A 17,924-nucleotide genomic window follows, 5' to 3' on the forward strand; every position below is an offset into this window, starting at 1 on the left:
TCAGTTTCAAGTTCAGAAACACGTCGACTTAGTTGGTCTAGGTCGCTTTTTTGCCGATATGGATTTGTAGTACCTTATTAACAGATTCTAAAATACCTATACTATTAGAATCTAGTTTCTGAACAGTGCTGAATACAAAATGAAGTTTTTCTTCTTGTGGTTTAGTCATGGGAGCCGGGTTTGCCTCTACGTCGCCCCCAAGCAGCATAAGGCGCCATAGATGCAAGACACAATCACAAAAACACTTCATTGAATCGGGTGGCCACGACACCGCTAATAAGAACACATCGTTGTTACGAAAAGCAAAAGCACCATTTAGGCTCACCTGCACAAGCATGAAAAGTAATCGTGGCATCACAGCTGCGGTGTCGTGGCCCAAAGTGCTGTCGAAATGGGCGTGCTTTAGTACTGTGCTTGTCGTAGATAAGGTTCCATGTTGCCAGCCGAGCAATGCAGTCGTTTCCAGAACTGGTGGTTGATCCGGTGACGGACTAGACGATTGACTGCGCATCCAACGTTAACCTTTCAGCTCGGTGTCTTCATTAGGTCCGGTATTTTCCGATGGATAACCCAGGCGCTGCAGTGCGACGGCCGACGGTGAACCGAGCATCGCCATCAAAACCTGCACAAGCATGAAAAGTGATCGTGGCATCACAGCTGCGGTGTCGTGGCCCAAAGTGCTGTCGAAATGGGTGTGCTTTAGTACTGTGCTTGTCGTAGATAAGGTTCCATGTTGCCAGCCGAGCAATGCAGTCGTATCCAGAACTGGTGGTTGATCCGGTGACAGACTCGACGATTGACTGCGCATCCAACGTAAACCTTTTAGCTCGGTGTCTTTATTAGGTCCGGTATTTTCCCAGGCGCTGCAGTGCGATGGCCGACGGTGAGCCGAGCATCGCCATCAACACCTGCACAAGCATGAAAAGTCAGCGTGGCATCACAGCTGCGGTGTCGTTTTTTTTTTGGTGTCGTTCTTTTTGGAATCTTCCTCTCATTGTCAAGATGCCACCGTCATCACATCGCCCTTGTCGTTCCGTCGAAGTCATTCCATGATCATCACTGCATTGACGTCATAGGTCGTCGTCATGCCACCATGCTCATGGGCAACTTTAGCAAGTCAGTGCCGTATGGAAGCGACAGGATGCCTATGTTGCCCTCACAACTGACCGACAGATGTCAAGTTACTTCAGAAATATGTTGTATAGCTACATTGCTCGAATGCTAATCACATTACCTTCGGCAGTCGTCGAGAGATGAGTCATACCCTATTTTAATAGGAATATCACTCTTTATCAACTTTTTCTCTATCTATCTATCTATCCATCTATCTATCTATCTATCTATCTATCTATCTATCTATCTATCTATCTATCTATCTATCTATCTATCTATCTATCTATCTATCTATCTATCTATCTATCTATCTATCTATCTATCTATCTATCTATCTATCTATCTATCTGTCTGTCTGTCTGTCTGTCTGTCTGTCTGTCTGTCTGTCTGTCTGTCTGTCTGTCTGTCTGTCTGTCTGTCTGTCTGTCTGTCTGTCTGTCTATCTATCTATCTATCTATCTATCTTATATCTATCTATCAATCTAGCCTCTTAGACGGACCAGTTCACGAAGTTGTCTACATGCCTGGGCCACTAGGTATTTTGCTACTCGTTGCCATACCGTTGCGGTTGTTGCAGCATCGCAATTCCAGCTTCCTGATCTTACTCTCGCATACCGTGGTCGTCCCGCCTTCTATCCCAGCCGAGTGGTCCAAGTCGTCGAATAGCTTGGACTACTAGGTCTAGAGTCGCGGTTGCTATGCAGTCATGGTCGCTCCATCCTCGTGATTCCATCTGTCATCCGACAGTCATCATGTCATCACGCAATCATCGTCATAAAGGCATGCATTCCTTTCCACACCGAGATAATGATGTCATCGTGGTCGTTGAGTCGTCATTATTTTAGCTTTGTGGTTTGACTTTCGTAATGCTGACGTTGTCGCGCCTTCTACTCGGACTAAGTGGTCCAAGTTGTTTAATAGCTTAGGCCACAAGTCTTCATTATTGTGAGCCTGTCGTTGTCGTTTGAGATCGTCGTCATCATACCAGCTTTGTCATCCGACTGTCGTCATGCCATCGTGTACACGTCATTGTCGTCATACAAGTTTCATGATGCTGCCATCTTTACGCCATTGTCTTAATACACCAGCCATCATTCAATTGTACTTGAACCACATCATTGCATCGTCGTCACAAGTCGTCGTCATTCACTCGTTGTCATACCGTCATCGTGAGGCAATCGCCATTGTTACATCGTCATCCTTGTAACTTCCACAGCCGGTCCCCGGTCATGTTTTCGCCATGATACTGCCGTCTGCATACGTTCATCGACACGTCGTTGTCAACATACCATCGTTGTCACGGTGTCATTCCACTATTTTCATCACTTCAGGAACGTCATTCCATTTTCGTCGTCCTGTCGTCATCATTCCACCTTCATCAATCCCTCGACGTCATTTCATGTTCGACACTCTATCGTAAATATGCTGTCGTTATTCAAACATGACTGTTTTACCGTTACTACGCCATCTTCTTTATTGCGTCATTGTCAGACAAAAGCTATCGTGCACCCGATGTCTAACCATCGTTGCCATGTCACCGTAGTCGTGACATTGTCGTTATTGTAGCGTCTTCATCAGTTGCCGTCAGACGGCCGTCATTACACCATCGTGATTGCACAGTTGTCATTTCAGTGGCCTCATGTCGTCGTCATCACGGTGACATCTTGACAGCATTGTCATAATTTATGAATCGAGTTCTTATTGTAGGCATGCCATCGTCCTTATATCATCTTCTCCCACTGAGTTAATTTCTTTTTCCTCAATCCACCTTCACGGCATCGATGTCATACAGTGCCATGCGGATGGTTGGCCTTGGTAAGCGAATGCAAGAGCAAAGTGGGACGACATCGGAGTATGTGATCTACAGAGCAAGGTACTAAAGTCGCAGAAATACCAATAAACGTATTAACGTGACTCCGACAGCGCGGTCTTTCGCTACATTTCTCTAATGCTATTCAAAGTGTCATCGACAGTCGCCGTGACAAGAGTTCTGCTGCAATCTTGTGCATCTATCTAGCCTCTTACGTCAACCCCGTTGTTCAAATTGCCAAGTGCTTGACGCCCTACGTTTCTCTTTGTGGTCGTGATGCTGTCCTGGCCGTCGCAACGTCGTCATTCCAGTTACTTGATCTTGCTCGTCGTGGGGCCATCGTCATGAACCGACTCAGTAGAGAAATTTGTTTATTAGCTTGGGCCCCTGGATATTTATTTGTTTGTGGTTGTGATTCCGTTGTCTTCATTGCATTTAAGGCAGAAAGCTGGGCTAGTTGACGGCTTTTCTTAAAAAGGGACATCGCACTTGCACGTAAAAAAGGACACGTACAGGAACATAAAAAAATAGACACACGGAACGCTAGACATCGACTGGCTGTATTTTCAGGAGGACACCAATCGTCTTCATTACATCATTGTGATTGCAGCTGACAGACCCGACTGCCGTGAAGCCATCGGCACCATACAGTTGTAATGCAATCATTGCGACACCACCGTGGAGGTAGCTCCACTGCTTTAACTAAACCTTCCCCATGTAACTGTCGTCATGCCGTCGATGTCACACACTCGTTTTCGTGCCATTTAAATTGGACCGACGTCATCAAGCAGTCGTTTAAAGATCGTCAACATCTAAGTAACGTAATACAAATATTGTCATGCTTCCTTCGCTGTTTCATCAACGTTACTCCTTTTTTTGTATCCTGGCAATCATGCTGTCGTACATCCATCGTGATTAGGCCATTCTTATGCGATCATCTTCACTGCCTCGACGTCAAACCGTCGCTATCATGCAACCGTTTTAAGACCGTCGTTGTCACCCTGTCGTGGTTGTTCCATCGTCATCTCTCCAGCTTCCTTATCTGACTGTCGTAAGCCGTCGTTGTCACACCATTACCGTCAAATTCATAACACTGTCGTCGTCACGCCACTGCCATAGCACACGTACAGGTCGTTATCCCATCGTTGCGATCGTCGGTACGTTATCGCGGTTGATCCATTGGCGTCATTTTAACTTCGTCATCCGACTCTTGTAATAATGTCGACATCATGTCACCTTTTGGATATAGTAGTCATACCATTGTCGCATGCCATGCCTTCAAGTTGTTTTACCATTTTCATCACTCCATTAACTTTATCCCACTATCGCCATGCGGTCATCCTCAAGCGCCTTCGTCGTTCCATTGATGTCAATACTTCATCATTCTCTTTATGCTGTCGCCATTCAGTCATGATTATGCCAGTGTTGTCACTCTGTTGTCATCGCATGGTCATCAGTTAATCGTTATTATGCGACCGCTGACATACAGTCCTCCTCATGTTCATGTTCTTGTTTTCACTTTAGCTTCGACAATCGACTCTTTCAATCCCGTCGTCATCACGTAATCGTCGTCATAAAACTTAAGATATAGTCGTCGTCATCCCATTGTCTTCAGACCGTTGCCATACTATTGTAGTCATTATTTCGCCGTATGAATGCGTTGACATACCGTCATCGTGATGCCGTAGTGTTCGTTTCATCATCGTAATTCTGACTTCAACAACTGGCTCTTGCTAGGCTGTCCTCGTGACACCGTCGTTTGACTATTATCATCACTTCAGCAACCCATTGCCTTTCCTTCAGTGATGTCATTCCTTTCCCGTCACGCCGTCATCGTTAAACACCCTTCATCGATCCATCTACATCGTTTGTCAATTGCCATTCTATCGTTATTACGCCGACGCTGTTTTGCCATCGTCGTCATTCTAGTTTTCTCATCCGGTTGTCGTCAGACAGCCGTCGTTATACCATGGCCCTCATAGAGTCGTTGTCATCCTATTCTCCCCATGTTGCCACCAGTTAGATGGGAATATACCACCCGTACCATTCATCATTTTTCATCAGTGTTTATCTACGGCTTGCCACATTAGCGTGATATTGAAATAAACATTCTATTATAAATATTATTATTATTATTATTATTATTATTATTATTATTGCTATTGACGTCTACGATTACTACCTTCCCTGAATACTTTCATTTTCCTTCACATGTAGAAAATTTTCGTGTTTTTCCTGTAGTTTACGTTAGCTAAAAACCAACATACTGAATTTTCACCCCACTTCTTTCCACCACGTTTAAGGTTTTCCAGCTTGTTCTTCACAACATACTGTATTTTACTTAAAAGAACTCATTATTGCCGAATCAGCCCGGATTTCTCAGCATCCGTACCGCTATCACAAATTTCGCAAGTTTCACCGGACTAAATCATACTAAATGGAAACTCGTTTCATTTCAATGCCAGGGTGATCCTTAGCTTTTTCGTACGTAATCTGTAACACCACTGTTGAGCAAGTCAAATCCCATAAATTCCTCTGCGTCACCTTATCCTGCCATCTTGCCTGGCATGCCCATGTCCCCAACGTCATATCATCAGCGAAGAGATCTCTCGGGTTTTTAAAGCGTCATTAGCCCCGTCACGTCCCACAGGAAATAAAACTTCTCGCGTATAAATGTCTAACACGATGAAAACAAGAAGAAGCAGCACCACTCTAGAGTCCGCACCACGTTTAATCTATGTAAAATGATGCCACTCGGTTCCCTCATTTTTCATGCTCATATGGCATAAGCATGTCCCCTCTCAAACCCAAAAATGACTTCCAAATATTTCTGTGCGTCCCCACTTCGCCAGCCTCCCTTCGCTTCACAAGTATTTCTACTGATTCTTCCACTGTTTCTCTATTTGCGCTGCTTCTCGCACCCTACATCATCCCACTGATGCGCATATCCCCCACACTACCCATCCGTATCAAATGGTACGCTCACGTGTTCCCACTACCACATTCGCTGCCTCATTTTTTCTTGGTGAAGCATTGGTCTGAAATGCCCTTCCCCGAGACATTGGAGCCATCACGTGCCCATCAACTATTGCAGAAAACGTCACAGCACAATATTCCGCATAAAGACTGTTATTTGTGACCATCATTTGTTACCCCACTTGTTATGTAATAACTTCTTAACGGGGGTCTTTAAGGTAATAAATTGAAGCGAAGTGAACACAGATTTTTTTCATGTTCAGGCCTGTCATCACTAACATTCAGCCATCCACAGAATACAGCAATTGTAACGCTTACTTTATTGATCTTGATATTTTTCATATATTGTTCTCATTGTTCTTTTTCGAGCTCTGAGCTGTTGTGTCATGGTCGCGCATATTGCTCCGCTGTCCTGCTCCTCTTATTTTTCTTTTGTATTCATTTTGCGCCTTGTATGTACAATCTTCTTGTCAATATTGTTCTTTTCATTTATTGTTATTGACACCTATGTTACCTTGCTGCTTTTATTTATTCTGTACGTATGCCAGCACTTAGACCACATAGTTGTTTCCGGGCACAATAAAAATGAGTGAATAAACGAATATTATCGATAATATTATTAGTATTAATATTATCATCCTCATTATTGTTGCTGTTCTGCCGCCTTGGTCGCTCCACTGACGCCGTTTCTTCTTCGGCATTCGAACGTTGTCACTACGTCAGCGTCATACAGTCATCGTAATGTAGCCTTGCTTACGGGTAACCTTGCCAAGACAGTGGTATTGCAAATACAGCGTGCCACGTCATTGCTTGAAAACTAATAGTTATGGTAATGCTAGTAATATTCCTGTTTCTTGCATTTTAAATGCTGGCTTTTGCTGTTGCCACTGACGTTGCACTTCTTTCAGATCAGTGATGGTTTGTAGATGGGCTACAAAGCGTAATACCTTCATAACAAGAGAGCTTATGACATCTTTCTAGGCACATGTTCCCACAGGTGAAACATCGGCAGCACCGCCACATTTAGCGCAGTAAGCCTTGTGATAAACCCGAACATATCGAATCCTTTAAACAAGTGCCACTACGTCACTTCTACCTTCTTTATTCTCCGCTTCTATCTCCCCGCTCGCTCCGATGCTCTCCAACTTCTCTTTTGGCACGCTTCATCCACCTTCCTGGCTATTGCAGCTCCATGTAACATAAAAGGAACTTCCTACTTGGCGGTACCAGGAGGATGGCCTCCACACCAAAACAATTTCGGGAGCAGTTTCCGAATAATGTTCTATATTTTGGGCTGCCAATGCGATTTGCACCAGTGATAGGTTTCAAATTATCTTCATCGGTGATTACACAAACAGTATAGTCCCAATGAATGCTTAACCTCATCGATTATATGTCAGGGTGAGAGACAAGAAAGTCGCTTTCTCCGCCTCCCGTCACCTAAGTTTGAACGTCCCCGTATTGCGACTGATATTTTAGCCTTCAACTTATCCATTCACAGTGCTCTTTTTTGTAATCCTACACGAAGCGATCCGTCTGCTTATCTGTCGGAATCATTTGCTCTGCTTCCCTCCTGACATTGAAGTTTCAGTGTCGCCAAGGATTCCCAGTTTCTGTTCCTTCACTTCAAGTTGTATGCAAAGTAAACTTCGAGAAATGAGTAAAGCGGTATCATTTTGTTTTGGTTGAGAGCACTGAGGCTTTGGTGTCCTTTGTTTTTTTTTGTTTTTCTTTGTACAATATTGATCACTGAAAGGAGTCACCAGATTATAAGTGGGTCGCACGAGGTCTAATATTCGCTTCTTTATTTGGATTTTGGCTACTTTACATTCAAGCTGCTAGACTGAGAATCTGGCTGCCCCTGAAGACCTGGCAGCGTTTTGCAGTTGCGATCAGAGCAATAATAAGGGAATGCTCGTTGCAGCTCCACTAGTGCTTTAATAGCTTCCGACTTTTTTATTTGTGCTTGACATTGCAAATATCTTGAAAGACAGTGAATTGCGAGCGCAAAGGCTACTCTTAATGAGAATTCTGTTTCAGCAAGTCGAAGCAGTCGGTAATTGTCAAGAAAGTAGTCACGGGGGGAACCAGTCCCAACTCTGAACTTGTGCCTTCAGAATTTAGGCAGGAAGCTCTCTTTCCATTTGCGCCAAGGTTCGCCAACGTGCTCTAAAAAGCGCCACTCATGACACTTGCACGCTACACCACTGAGGAATTGTCGTATGTTTAAGACCCGGCCTTAGTCAGACAGCCACCCTTTGTATTTCGCTGCGCCCTCATAAAATATTGATGCGTCCTGCTGCGTTATGAAAGGACCAGTGAAAAGATTCTGGCCATAAAATTTCAACTGAGTCATTTTTTTGGCGTAAAGCAGGCAGAACAGCTTCCGCCGTGACATTTTTTTGCGAAGTGTTGTCGTTGCATCGCTATGGACAGAAGAATTGCTGATCTCCCGTTATAAGATGCTTCACGACCTAAATAACAGTCGTTGGAGTGCCATCTCCTTAAACAGTGCCACTCGGACATTCACTATCACTGAACCTGGTTTAAGAAGCTCTTTGAGTGACACAGAGGTCGGTCCAGAACGCGATCCTGGCGCTCCCTCCTTGTTGTGGTCACAGCGAGGTCGACCGGATAATCATGATGGACTCGGAATAACCCACGTCATTGATTCTTTCGCCCGCTGCGCCAAAATATGCAATAACCTCGCAAATATCAAATAGGTCAAAGAATTATCCTGCCGCTATTTCTAGCTTCGTTGTTCTCCTCATCTATATCTGTGCTCTCTCCGATGTTCTCCGACTTCTCTTTCCGCTGGCTTTAAGCCTTGTAATTTCACATAGGTTAACAGATGTGCAGCTTCATACTGAACGCTCTGCTGGCGGTAAGACAAGATCTCAATATTTGAGATTTTCTATGTTATTAACTCTTCAAAAATTTACTAAATAGGAGAAAATAACACCTTCATTCTGCGGTTCTAGGATGTGGAACTGTCTTCATCGCACCAAGAAAATATCGTCTCTTCCCCTATTGAAAAAGTTTTTATGAAACTGCCTTTCGAATGAATAACCTCATTTTATATGCATTCGTCAACCTTTACATTTCTCAATACCTTCCGCCACAGTACCCGCCGTGGTTGCTCAGTGGCTATGGTGTTGGTCTGCTGATTACGAGGTCGCGGGATTGAATTCCGGCCACGCCCGCCGCATTTCAATAGAGGCGAAATGGAAAAACACCCGTGTACTTAGATTTGCGCACATTGAAGAACCCCAGATGGTCGAAATTTCCGGAGCCCTCCACTGCGGCGTGCCTCATAATCAAAAAGTGCTTTTGGCACGCAAAACCCCAGAATTTATTTTTCCTGCCACAGTGACCTATGGTTGCCTTGGGAGCTCATATGTTGACAAGTCCGTTTATTTCTGAGAAATGGCTATTTAAAGAAACATGAATATATTTTATTACACAGTATAACGTCTAACAGAAATGTAATGCACAATACGGTCCCATAATTCGGAACAGTAGTGGGGCAGTCATACTACTACGCTGAGACCTCCTTGATCTAATTAGTTTGAACAAGATTCCAACAACACAGTTTTTGCTCGCTGTCCCATGGCTACGGATTGATTCCGAAATCGAAAAGCGTTGATGCCAATAGAAGCACCCACGGCCTCATGTGAAACACGGTACTGCTTGACGTAGTCTATTTGATACCGCTGTCGTGTGGCAAGGCCTATGAGGGTCAAACTGCACGGCGCCTTAAAGACCAAGTGCGGTAACATGAACTTTCACACGAATAAAGGCAATGCGCATGTGCCTGCAGATCGTTTGGATTCTTAGTCTGAACGGCGGCTTCACGAGATTAGGATTCTGACAAGATGTAGGGAAACCACTTCATGCTAACGTTTCCTCGCTTTACATATTGCCCCAGTGTCGGAAAGTCCAGGGACAGAAGCACTAGTCAGCAAGAGCCCTACAAGAACAGTCTTTTAGTACCACGTGCTGGTGATTCCTTCTTCCTGACACCATCACTACCGCACTACAGGTGTGGGATTTGCCTCCCTTCCATACAAAGTATCGCTCTGGTTTGCAACTCAAGCGTGCGCATGCAGAACACATTAAAACGTAGGTCACTTCGATAGGTACGGCTTCATGTACACCACACGGACCACTTCGTGTAGGTATTGCTTGGGCCTCGAAAAAGTTTCGCCATCATGCAAGACTTCGCAGTTGTTGCTGCTCGGGATTCAGATAACCTTGTATGGTCCAAAGTACTGTCTTAACAGTTTTTGAGAAAGTCGCGGAGGCCGTATTGGCATATGCAAAAGCACTTTCTCTCACGAGGTGTATAGGCGACGGATCTGTGCTGACAACTCTACCGCGTTTCAACCTCCTTTGCTGGGCTGGCTTCTTTGGCATGTCTATTAAACTCCTCAGCATCTGCACGGATTTCGTGATACTCTGGCGGCAGCACAGTATCCAACTTTGTCGCAGCTTTCCTACCATGTATCATGCATTGTGTAACCCGAGTCGTCTACGATAGGGTGGTGTTATATGCAAAGGTTACATACGGCAAAATCGCGTGCTAGTTCTCATGCTCCACATCAACGTACATGCATAGCCTGTCTGCAAGTGTCTTGGTGATGCTCTATGTTAATCCATTTGGCTGGGGATGATAAGCTGTTGTTTTCCATTCAGCTGTGCCGCTGAGCTTGAGAAGCGCGTCTAGAAGTTCAGCCATTAACGCGATACTACTTTAACTAACGGTACTTAATCACTAAGTACTTTAATCACTACCGCTTAGGCATCGTGCTTAAGGACAATGTTGTGATGAAAAAATCGAGCTGCTTGAGCTGCTGTGACCCACCAGGTGGCTCTAAACTCCACATACAGGCTGAGGTAAAAGGTGGCTACAATAATTAACTGGTTGCTGATAGTAGAAATCGGAAATGTTCCAGGAAAATTCACGGCAAATTGACCAAATAGAGTTCCACGCACCTACACCGGATTTAGGAGACAGGCTGGCTTGACGGTTGGAGGTTTGAGTTTTTCCATATCAGGACGAGTGCGTACATAATGTCCAACAATTGCTCGGAGCTTTGGTCAATGGTATTTGCTTCGCTGTCGTGAAAATGTTCAGGTGAAGTTAAAATAACTTGAGGTTGCCCCATCAAATACCCTGTAAGAATTTCATTGGGAAGCAAAGCAGGCAGGGAGCACTCGGAGCAAAGCTCTTATAGAAAACATTGTCATTAAAAAAATGTCGCCAGTGTTCTTCGAACAGTCGCCGCACGTCTATAGCTCGGCCTGCCAAGGAATCAATAACTGGAAGCAGATCTAGGTCCTCGTGCTGCTGCCGTAAAATGATAAATATATCAATGACTCCCAAGAATGCAGATTTTATGTCCTTATCCTCGGTGACAAAGGGCTCATTTGGTGACCGAGAGAGGCAAACGCCATCAGTTTTTTTTCCCTTGATATGTGTACGACGATCATGTCGAACTCGTGAAGCCTGGTCCTCTAGCGTGCCAATCGTCCATATGGCTCTTCCAGGTTAGTCAGTCAACAGACTCGGGGAACAAAAGCACTCGGAAAGTCCAACGACAAATGCACTAGTCAGCAAGAACTGCAACAAGGATGATCTTCCTAACACCACGCGCCATTGATTTATATTATCGATGTGATATAAGGAGATGTTGGCGCACAGTTTAAGGCACGGGCTACTCCTTATCTCTTGAGTGGTTCCGTCATACATCATATAGGGTTCAAGGTTACATATCAAATAATCTATTCACACAAGCACCGGGACTTATCACGCAACGTTTCCACAGGAAGACTGTGACGTAAGGAACACATGGTACATACATACTACAAGGTAAATGTCTCCACACTTACGTAGGTAAAAGTATCAAACGTACAAAAGATACTGTCGCCTAATAACACATTGTCTAGTCAGCGGGTGGTACATACATCGTGTAAATGCAATATCACATACAGTCACAACAGAACAGTCAACATAACATAATTCACAAACAGATGCATATATACAGCGACAATGAAATGAAGGGAACAATGAAAGCGCTAATAACGTCCATCAATGCCGCTGTCTTCAAGAAAAGTCTTTAGTGCTTTTAAAGCGCTCTTCTGCAAGGCCGTAGTTGGCCAGGGGCCCAGAAGTTTCCTTAAACTGAAAGCTTTGCGGTCTAGTTAAATTAGCGTTGATTAAATCGGCATCTCGGTGTGTCGTGATGTGGCCAATCTAGAAGGAGTTGATATATATCTTCGTTTATAAATCCACAAACACATTCGGGGCTTTCCGGTCGGCCAATTCTGTGTAAGAAATGCTTTGTGTAGGCAGTGCCTAGCCTTAATCGATGAATAAGGGTTTCCATACTTCTACCTAACGACAATGAAAATTTGAATTCAATAAATGTATCAATATGGTATAAGTCCAAGCTCTTAGAATTTTGGTCAAACCAAGTGTTTCTAGATATTTTGAAAGACGTCCTTATAATTCAGCGTAATTCATTCTTTGATATAAGGAGCGGAACCGTATCATTTTTAGGTGCGCTTGTCGTGCTACTTCATCGGCTGCTGTGTTGCCAGGAATGTTGCAATGCCCTGGTATCCACTGGAATGCTAATGCATGTTTCGCTTCGCTTGCCTTTGTGAGGTATTTAAGTGTTTCATATATTATAGTGTCACTGAATGTTTTCCCTTTTGTGCTGCAGAGTGATGTTAGAGCCGCCTGTGAATCGCTGAAAATAATCCATTTTTGCGCATCTCTTACTGACAATATAAATTTTATCGCACATAGGATTGCGAACAGTTCAGCCATTGTGGACGAAGTCGCACGATTTAACTTAAATGATTCTTGTTTGTTGAGGTGCGGTATAATGCATGATGAAGTTGAAGAGGTTGCTGTACTAGAGCCGTCTGTAGAGACCTGTGTGTATCCTGAATACTGCGTATATATCTGGTAAAGTGCTAGTTGTTGAGCAGCTTGAATGAACAGCCATGGAGGATATTCGATGAGTTCCAAAATTAATTCCTTGGCAATGTGTGAAGAATTTCTTGAATTTCTATATGAGCATAACTTCTATCTCGTTTCATTATGTCTATAGTCAATGGGTGGTTTTTATGCTGGGTTGGAAGACGGAAATGATGGCGGCATGTTTCTGTAGTTCGCATAACTGGAAGTGGTGATTGGCGAGCCTCAGCTATTAGAACAGAACTAGAAGTCGCTCGTGGAACTCCTAGACATAGGGGTAGTCCTCTAGCTAAAAGTCTTTGAAGTCGCTCTTCTGACGTGTAGGAAAGTCCGTGTAAGATCGGCGCGGAATACGCATTTTTTGTCGTATTCAAGCATTGTAAAGTCAGCATGGACGATACTGATCCGCCCCATGATGTGCCTGCAAGTCAGCGAAGTACAGTCACTATGGCATTGACCTCGTTTTTGAGTTTTTTATGTGGGGGGCCCAGGATAGCTGCCTATCAAGTATTATGCCAAGAAATTGATGCTTTGTGATAATCATTAGAGGGTGTCCTTCCAGATTAAGAGTGAAATTTCTTAACTGCCTCCGAGTGAAGGGCAATACAGCTGTCTTTGCGTGTGATAGTACCATTTCTCTCTCTCTCAAAAATTGGTTGATGATATGTATGCCGTCTTGCAATGCCAACCGAAGTAGTTGAGCATTAGAACCAGATGTCCAAATACACACATCATCTGCATACAGTGAAAACTTTAACTGTGATGGCAGCCTTCATGCTAAATCAGCCATGACGCAGTTAAAAAGAAAGGGGCTGAGAGCGCTTTCCTGTGGTACTCCCTGTTTGAAAACATGTTCAGCACTCTTTCCTTCCCCCGTCTGAACAAATATTTTGCGACCTGATAGAAATTCAGAAATCCATCGCTTGGACGTGCAAGACAGACCAAGTTCCAACATGCTTAGAAGAACATGAATGTGACTAACAGTGTCGAATGCCCTCTTGATGTCTAGGAATACTGCTATAGTAATGTTTCCACTTGCATGCTCGTGCTGCACACAGGTTACTATATATAATATTGCATCCATTGTGCATCTATGTTTTCTAAAACCTACAAAGTAGTTGGACAACACATTCATTTCATCACACCATCATTGGAGTCCCGCGTCAATCATTTTCTCCAGTACTTTGCATAAACAACTTGTCAAACTAACTGGGGGGGAAGGATTCAAGGCACAAGGGCGTCTTACCAGGTTTTAAAATTGATATAATTCGAGCGACTTTCCAAGAGTCAGGTACAGTTTCCTCTATCCGTAAGTTATTATAGATGTCTAAGAGAGCATTTGTACCTGTCGGTACGAGGTTTCTTAGCATATTGTACGTAATGCCGTGCGGCCCATCAGCGGACTTTTGGCGACATGATGCAATCGCACATTGAAGCTCGCTTAATGTGAAAGCACGATCTAATTCAGGATGTTGGGCCCAGTAGCAAGCAGTAATTTTTCGCTTAGCCAACATTACTGAAATATCAAATTCTGCACATTGCGATGAAAAAGGAGGCCTGGAAATAAGCTGACAAAATTTATTTGCAACTATTATTTCACACGTGTCCCCAGCTACAGCGAAATCACGAAGTGGGAAGCTCTGTGTTACAGGTCCGCGTAAAGAACAAGTTACTTGAAAAATTAGTGGGACAGACGTGTGAGGAGACAGCGTGCCGCAGAAATCGCGCCAGCGCCGTTTGCCTAAATTTTGCATTCGTCTGCGCATTACGTTGCGTATTTTCTGAGCGTTTCCGTATGCTTCTAAACTTCCGCTCCGTCGGTAAGCTCCTTCGGATTGGCGGGGGATGGCTCTTAGGTGCTCATACTCTTCGTCAACTGCAGCATAATCTTTTGGAATTGGGACCTTCTTTGTGCATATGTTCATATTATTCTGCGAAAATTCTGTCAATCTTTTCACTGTTGCATGTTGATTAATTTGATCCGTTAGGCGGTACCGAAAAGCTTGCCGGTTGGTTAGTCTGCTGTAACGCTTGATCTCATAGTGCATGCTAGGGTGATTAAGAAGGATGGGAAAATGATGACTTCCGCGCGTTTTCATATCTGTTGTCAATCCCACACCATTCACTAGATCATGTGAACACAGGTTAACATCTATGCAGCTTGAGTAATTATATGCACGAAGGAACGTTGGCGACCCATCGTTTAAAACAGTCAAGTTGCATTTATCTATGGCGCACTCAATAATGTTACCCCGTACATCACAATGATCACTACCCCAGATGATGTGTTCATTGAAGTCGCCACATATAAATACATTAGAATGAGCTATTTTGAAGATATGCACTAGCGCTTCTACTGAAATCCGGTTTGAAGGTTGTAGGTATAGATTAATCACTGTTATACAGAGCTTGCCAAAGGATACTTTACATGTGATGCATTCCGGCAAGTATGAATAACTGGACTGAATTTGATAAGATGGTAGGTCCTTTCTGACGCACCGGAGCACTCTGCTAACAGCACCTTGACGAGAAGTCTTGTACATCACATAATTCTAGAGGCGAAAATCGTCATTGCTTCCCGCCTCTTGAATGCAAAGTATTGGGAAGTTGTATTGCACAAGCAGTTTACGAACGTCAGCACACTTCCTTCGAAGACTGTTGGCATTCCACTGAAATATGGAAACATTTTTGTAACGGTTATTCATGTACTGCCTGCCGCAGTTTCGGCCTGGATTGTTGACACAATAGTGCTTCTAGAGGCAACAAGACTTTCACTTCGGGTAGGTTCTTTGCTTCGGGCAGAGCAGATAGGATTGCCTCAAGAGCTACGAAAAGCATTGGCAAAATCAGTTGTGTCACCGATGCTGTGGTATATTCGCTATTAGCTGGTGCTACTTCTGCAGTAGATGCGTCAGGTGGCTGATACAAATGTGTGCGAATACTGGAACTTTCTTGTGTATTACTTTATGCTTGTTGTCGTCTGGGTTTCCGTAGCACTGATGCATAAGACTGGGCGCTTAACTGTGATCCTCTTGATTGTTCTCTAGAGGAGGGATAGCTTGGTTGTGCTCTTGGCTGTGGTGGTTCCGGTGCCCGCTGAGGTGGGTGATCTGGCACTAGATGAAAAATGTCAAGGTTTGGTGCGGCTTCATTGCGTCGCGGTTGTCTTCCATGAATTAGTTCATGTCGACGCATTTGTGTCGCTGCCTTTTTCTGAGGGCAGCTTGAGAAGAAGGCGGCATGTTTTCCCGCATAGTTTGCACATTTAGGTTGAAGAATGGACTTGCACTGCTTGTGGCCATGATCTTCTGAGCAGATTTCGCATCGACGTGTGCTGCGCCAGGTTTTCGCCATGTGCCAAAATCTCTGGCAATTATAGCAGCGAAGTGCTGGTCCTAGGTAGTCCTCGACAGGGTGACTGGTGAAACCCAAGTAAATTCTTCCCGGAATAGGGCGATCGTCTCTGAAAGTCGGAATTATTGTGTGAAGTGGGTGTGACTTCACTGCTCCACCTTCTTGGCGGGAATACCTTATCTGTCTGCCTGTCGATATAACTCCTGCGTCTTTCAAGAAGTGTAGGAGTTGTTCGTCTGTACACTGCAGAGACACATGTTTTACTTTCCCAACGCTTCGCGTGTATGACTCTGGGATGAAGGGCTTCACTTCCAGGCCGCCTACACTTGAGAACATCAACAGGCGTTTCACCGATGCTAAGGAAGCAACGCTGACACTGAGACTTCCATCCCTCGTCGTCCTGAAAGACTGTACTTTTTCTTTCGCAGCAGAAACTATTTCGGCAGACACTCGGTTTGGATTTACTTGCCAAAAAGTAGTACCTTCACTTGTTGGGCGAAAGACAACCGGAATGCCTTCGGCTCGCTTTTTCTTATACGTGACCAAAGTAAATGGTGCATCTTCACCCATGTCTTCGTCATCACTTGGCTCATAATTCGATGCTGTATCACCGTACTTGCTGTCTTCTAGGCGAGATTTCTTGCTCTCGGTTTCACCGTCAGCCATTATTCCAGAATTCGCTGAAGTTGATTCCGAGTTGTGGAGAACCAAACATGCCGGCTTTATGAAGCTTTGTGACGCTTGCAAGGCCCCAGGCTTTTCATTACGGCCCGTAGCATGATTCATATGGCTCATTACGTTTGGACGAGCATAAGGCTCGGGACGATGTTCTCGGCTTCCCACAACCGTAGCAGCAGGGTAATAGCCAAGTCCTCAAAAAAGAAATGACGTACCTGTAAGGCGCCTGGCTCGTTTAATCTTCACCCAACGTCTTGCTAATCTATCGTCGTCAATGGTAACCGTAAATGTCCAAAAAACCAGAAAACTCAGAGCACCACATAAAAACAGCGACCGAACAGATACACTTCTTCTCCTTCTCGGGCGCCATTCACTTCTTTATCTTCCTCACTCTTTTTTTTGCATGTCGATACGTCATGTTATCGCAAAACCCCCTGCCACACTACATACGGGGTAATATAAAAATAAGCAGAGGCATGGACTGCGTCAGGAACATGTTTATTGCTCTACTTGGAATCGATATTCATTTTATTCCTTGTCTTTGATGTGCTGATCCTGTACGCCTACGCCAGATTAGAACGATGATAGCTTTACTACCCCAGGTGCAAACCCAGATGACGCCTCGTTCTGCTAATCTCCGCTTTAAGCTAAGCCGAGGTCAAACTGGGACTCAGCTCGCCCATGCCGGAGGCTGCTGCGTACGCCGCATGGGCGCCCATATCTTGAAAGCGATCTGCGATGGGTACAAAGTCCGCCGAGTGCGTCTTGTTCCATGGGCGCTGTGCTTTCGACGGTTAGCTCGCGTTGAAGCAAGACGCAGCATGAATATGAGTTTGCTCTGCCGACGCTCCTGCCGCACCGACTAGCGTCTGTGTCATTTCCCAGCGCAACCAAAACCGTGCTACCTCTCGACAAACTTGGTTTAACCGCGTTCAGCTACGGCGATTTTGAAGCGAAAAGCTTCACTACGCTAGTCAACACCGCGCTTCGCGCGAGCCGGCGTAT

Source organism: Dermacentor andersoni, chromosome 7 (genome assembly GCF_023375885.2).
Source record: "Dermacentor andersoni chromosome 7, qqDerAnde1_hic_scaffold, whole genome shotgun sequence".
Lineage (NCBI taxonomy): Eukaryota > Metazoa > Arthropoda > Arachnida > Ixodida > Ixodidae > Dermacentor > Dermacentor andersoni.